The following is a 6,236-nucleotide window of genomic DNA, read 5'->3' as shown; positions in this document are numbered from 1 at the left end:
AAACTCCTGCAGAGCTTCAGTAGCCTCCACTACCACCCTGAAACTCCTCTCACCCCTCCTGTCTCCCCTCTTTCTTCCCCTTCACTGCCCTCCAGCACTGCTCTCAAGCTTTTGCCTTTCTTTTGTCTGTTGCTGTTGCTTTGTCTGTTGTATGTTATCATCCTCTCCTTTCTCCTCCTATCTCCCTTCCTTCTCCTTCTTCTCCCATCTTTTTCATTTCACAGCTTTGGTTGTAACATCTTCCATACCATACATCATGCTGTACATGTGTGTGTTGCGTGGGGAGCTCTCTCCCTTACCCTTTTGAGATTTTACTGTATGCCGTAAACTACAATAGATCTGAGACTCTGCTTTATGGCGGAAGGTCAATATTGACTTTACGCAAAACCAGCAAGGTGGGAGAGAGCCAGAAAGAGCCAGAAAGAGATGTCGGGGTGTTCTTTGAGGCTTTCTGCTTGACTCTTTTTGTTTGGGTTCCCCACATTTTATTGAAACTGGCATGAGCTCAAAGTCAACATAGTTAGAGATTTTTCAGAAGAAGCTTTTTGCTGCCATTTGTTTATGTACAGAACAAAAAAAAAAACGATTTGAAAACTGCCCCAGCTACAGTAGATCATCCATTACAGAAGCCGACACAAAGACCTTGGGTTGGTCCAGGCAACATTTGAGGGTGGATGTTTAAGGCTGGGGGAACTTTGCTCATCAATCAGCTTGTTATCTTATAAACTTTACGTTAATCTTATCTCTGTTCCTGAGAGCAAATTTCTTTAGAAATGAGGTAAAACAAGTGTTTAAATATTTGGCCCCAGTTGCAAGCTGTTTAATTGGAAACATAAACTAGAAACAAGACAGTAACAAATGGACTGACTGTTCTTCTAAATGTATTCTGGTCTAAGCTGCTGGAGGAGGGGAGCTAAAGCCTGAGAAAGAAAACTAATCAAATGGAGAAATCTGTCTCTCGAGGCCCACTGTACCTTGTGTACGTACACGGAAAACACACATACAGAAATGCGCATGTAGACACACTCAGGCCATATGCTCTCGATGTTGTCAGGCCTGTTGTCTGTCTACATCACGTACGAGTTTTGGCATGCAGCCTTCCTCTGTGTGACAAAAAGCGCAGTCTTTTGTGTGTCGACAACTATGCCTCACATCCCTACCTGGCCCCAGCAGGCCCGTTTAGAGGTGCAGGCAAGCAAAACCACACACACACACACACACACACACACACACATACACAGCTCTGTAAATTTTCCCCTGACAGTTTTCTCCTTGCACTCTTCTCGCTCATGTTGTGTTAATGTGATTCTGCTCTCTTGTTCAGAGACAGAGTATATACAGAGTGACTATTTTGTTAACCTGTTAACCTATTACTACAATTTATGACTTTTATTTTTGCAATTTGTTGTAACCAAGATAAATAGTATGAATAATGTATTTTATCAATCATCCCTTTGACCTCTTACATCATAAAATGTTCAAATGATTCAAATGTGCCTCTCCGTTTGCAGTTTTGTCACACAAGGGCTCGTACACATTATAAATTAAACTTTATTGACTTTTGATACTTTTTTATTTTTATCTTTTAAAACATTGATATTGTGGAAATTGTTGGTGATGCACTAATCCAGGCAGTGAGCTTCACCTTCCAGCCAATGTTCAGGGCAAAGGCTGTGTGATATATTTTTAATATATCATGACCAGAGTTGTTATAGTTTTTTGTTGTTGTTATAGTTAATGTTTTCATTGTTTTCATACTTTTTAAAAATCTTTAAATTTTAATATGCTAAGTATTTGTCAGGGGCAAGATTTAAGAAATTCAGAACAGATGTCACAATCACAAGACTTTGACAATGTAATTGGTCTATAGTGAGTTTAATCCATTGCTTTGTAGATAAACCATTCTGGTACATTTCGGTAACGCTGAATCAATAGTTAGATGCACACATTGCTTTTTTTGTTGCGTAACTGTGATGATCTCAGTGTTTATCATTTTGTTAAGAGTGAGAGTTCTTTATGGTGGTTTTACTACTTAAGATTTTACGGAAACTGTGGCCTGAAAATCCAGACTGGTATTTCACACACACACAAGCGTGGGTACACTTAAAGAGGTCAAGAGGAGAGGAACGTATTGCGGCCTACCTCAGACGTTGACCATGATGGTACAAAATCATGTGTTTTTCTAAGTGTGAGTGTGCTGTAGGTGGTAAAATTAACATCCTTGTGTGCTGAACTACCTCTGGAGAGGAAAAACACTAATCCATCAAGTTGGTCAAGCTGCCTGTTGGTTTTGTTGTGTTTGAGTACTTCCTAAACCACCGATGGTTTGGTAAAATATTTGAGGTCTGAGGATAAAGTGACCGATGTTTCCGCCTGCATTGTTTACCTGCCCAAAAGATGTTTTCTATTTCCAAACAGGAAGATCTAATCATAGCAATGTGCAGAGCATTTTTTAAATTAAGTTGGTGAACCAGAGGATGTTTTGGAAACACAGATGTTTTTTGGATAAAAGAGAGACGGAAATATCACCAAACCAAGGTCAGGTGATGTTGTTTGACCCCTGGTTTTAATTAGAAAATATGCCCATACCTTTGTTTGACTCCCTTTGTTCACGGACCACGTTTTTTGATTGGTCGAAAACATGACATGTTAATGGTCGCTGTTGTGGTTGACGGTGTTCACTGAAGGGATCCCTTTCTTACATGGGCAGAGGTCATCCGCAGGTCAGCGTAGCACAGGGTCAGAAAGTAGTCCTTTCTCCTGCTGTGTCCTCAGCCATGTGTAGAATGTGGGTCATCTTCAAAGAAGCTCAAGTATTAGCCTTCGACATGAAGCATCAGCAACCTCCACGGTAGGGTGAACTCCAACTTCAGTTGGAAAAGTAACGTGTTAAGCCGTGGCTAAAAAAGGTCAGTGGTTTATGACTACAACTTCAAAACTCCAAGCTTATCTTAAGACAGGTCAGAGAGAAGCAGGCCTGTGTGTGTAATGCACAATAGGATAAATGTTTTACTATACCTAATACTGATCTGTGTTTAGACAATGAATTCTGTGCAGATTTTCATCGCAGATCACTATCATTTAGCAGCCTGTGACTGAACTAAAACCCATTAATTCGCTCCTGTAGGTACGTTACTATATATTTTCCCATCATCCGAAGCTATGAATGAATTTAATAGGGTAGTAAATAAGGTTTTCATTGCACCATAGCATATGACGACCATATGTGTGGGGGGCTGCAGGTGTTCAGTCCAAATTTTACACATATATTTCTAACTCAACAGATGAGGATAAAGCTGCTAACATGTCAATATGTTTCAGTGATAAACTGTACTATTGCTTATTCGTGCTTCTGCTATAATAAACTGTTGTGACTAAACTATATCTACTTTGACTAACTGTGTGTCAGCATTTCTCAGTGGGGCAATAAAGTGACTCTTAATTCTCAGCAATCATGGGTTAAATTTTCCCCTGAATTACAGTGTATTCAGATCAATGTCGTGTACGTTACTTATCAGTTACTCATTACGTATTCCTCAAGTGTTTTATTATTATTCAGCCTTTGTTTGGAGTGTGTACTAACCACTGACAGCTAGCTCAATGTTAGTTCAGTCCGTGTGCAGCCAACATTTTACACATGGTCACTTATTTTAAGCACTGTATGTTCTGTCTGTCCTAAGCAGCAACCTCGGTGGCTTAGGTGAAGCCAATGCGGGTGTGCCAAAAACTGCAGTTCCTCAAACGGCCACTTGAGGCTGGCTACAGAAGCAAGTCAGTCTCCATAAGCCCCCATGTTAAAATGTCCAACTTCGTTTGGTACACGTTTGAATTCCTGTTAAACTCACCTACAGCGTTCTTACACACTGAAGAATAGACGAGTTCAGTTACAGGTGGCTTGTTTGAGATGAGTGCTTACATCACTGATATACCGTCCATTCTTAATACTGTCTATGGTATTTTCACAAATTCAACAAAGGTGCTATACTTGTTGTCAAGAGTTTAACTTCTTGTTTTTGGAACGTATTGTATTGTTATACGGAAGTCTGTGGCCGCCTGCGTCAACCTGGCATCAGTCATCCCAATTAACTCCTTGTAAGATAGCAAACTGACAGAAAAGTGATGGTGATACTGGGATTAGTTACTTAGTTTAGATTATAATCAATGTTACTGATAAATGCAATGCGTTAGTTAAAGCACCAAGTATGAAGCTGCATCAGTCTTGGATGTGAACAAATTTCAGTAACTTCCTCTCATCAAACAGTGACCATAAATGGACAAACAACTTTTCCTGTTTCAAATTTTCTCAAACTGGTGATATCGTCATAATTACATCCTTCAATAAAACCACAGTTTGGGTCATACTGGTGCATACTGGAGCCCACGCGTCTTTCCCCTCGTCTCCAAGAAGTGTCTCCAGCCTGTTGCTATTGGCCTGTTAGTGTTTGGCCAGCGGACCTGAATCATTCAAATAATCCTTCACAGCACATTGCATCTCGTAACACTGGCTCAGGGACTTGTAAAAAAAAAAAGTGAGGGTTTGGGCTACGGTAATTGCTTTTCCCTCTTTCCAGTTTCGTAATGACAGCAGGTTCACTTGTTTCTGCTTTTTTATCTGTCTCGAACATATGCGTCATCATATTAGCACAAGCCAGTTTGGAGCATCTACTCCAAAGTGTCTCCCGGGAACTCCGGCTAACTGATCACATGGCCTCCTGAGGTTTATAGAGTGCAGTTATATCGTTAAGTCTGCAAGCAGACCACACAGAGCAGGCAAGGGTGTCTGTGTCCTCATTAAAACTCTGCCTGGGCAAACCAGAGACAGCCAATATACACAGCAGATAAGACAGTTAGCAGCTCGCTCAGATTTACAGCCGCTAGCCTCGGGGAGTGAGAGGACGAGGGGTGAGAGAGAACACGAGTTCATATATCGTTTAATGTCTGGCAGCCAGATGAACAAACTGAGGAAAACCTGTGATTTAAAAGGCCTATAGAGAGAAAGAATGGGTGTTTAGACAGGGTGTTATAGGATTGATAGACAGCAATGATATTGGTTATACAGAGTGTGAAAGGCCAGTGGTGATATAGGGAGGATGGTAAATGAGATAGATAGATAGATAGATAGATAGATAGATAGATAGATAGATAGATAGATAGATAGATAGATAGATAGATAGATAGATAGATATACTTTATTTATCCCAAGCTGGGAAATTATAGTGCAGCAGCAGCATTACACAAAGTGACAAGTGACAACAAAGAATAAAAATATACTATAAAGCAAAATATACATAATAAAATATCAAAAAAGCAATAGTAAATACGATAAAATAAAATATATTGTACAGAGGTATATACAGCAAGTTGGCAGAGTTGATATGTACAAAAGTGTTGATATGTACAAAATGATTGAAAAAGATGGATGGAGTGGAAGAGGTGGAAGATGAGGAAAAAGGGACAGGTAGAAATGTAAAAAAAGAGATTTTAAATTAGGAAAAGGTTAACTGAATGTGATGTGTCAAAATCATGTCACATTGATGTGTATGGCTACTGCTGCAACAACAAAAACCCAATCAGTTTAGCACATCATCAGGAAGAGCAGCAAAAAAAAAAAAAAATGCACAGGAGGAAGCACAACCTTCTGAAATACTACAACTCTTAGTCATTAGACAACTCAAGTTTTACGCCAAATGTCAAAGTTTCTTGTCAGCACCAGAAATCAGCCTCCTCATAACCCCAACTTGATCTCTCACCTTGTTCACATAAATAACCCTCCCTCAAGAGCAGGGGTCAACTTTGTCTGATCCATTCCACTTTCTCTTCATGTCTCTTTCCCCTCTCTTTGATTTACATCCACTGTTTTAAAACGCAGGCATCCTGCTCTAAAAAAACACAGCGTCTTAATTTTTTTTGAGTAAATTTTAAGTGGCGTGGGCTCGTTTGCCGTGTTCAGTGTCAGGTTTTGCCTGGCTCCCCAGTGTGCAGGCCCACCTAGTGTGACACTGCACCTCGTAAAGAAATCAAGCCCGACTTTTGGGAAAAGGCCTTTTTCCCCGAGTGAGTGTTGGGTTTCACTACCAGTCTGTGGATTCAGTCACAGCGAAACAAGCCGTGCTAACAAAGACAAGGCAATTTAGCCACTTGAAAGAGGATATACGCACACACATACTGCAAAGTTCCTCTGCTTTCAATCACACGTTCTCTGTGCAAACTGCACACATTTAGTCTCTCCTGTTTCG

The sequence above is a fragment of the Larimichthys crocea genome, chromosome XI, assembly GCF_000972845.2.
Source record: "Larimichthys crocea isolate SSNF chromosome XI, L_crocea_2.0, whole genome shotgun sequence".
Classification (NCBI taxonomy): Eukaryota; Metazoa; Chordata; class Actinopteri; family Sciaenidae; genus Larimichthys; species Larimichthys crocea.
Note: the sequence above shows the minus strand (reverse complement) of the source record.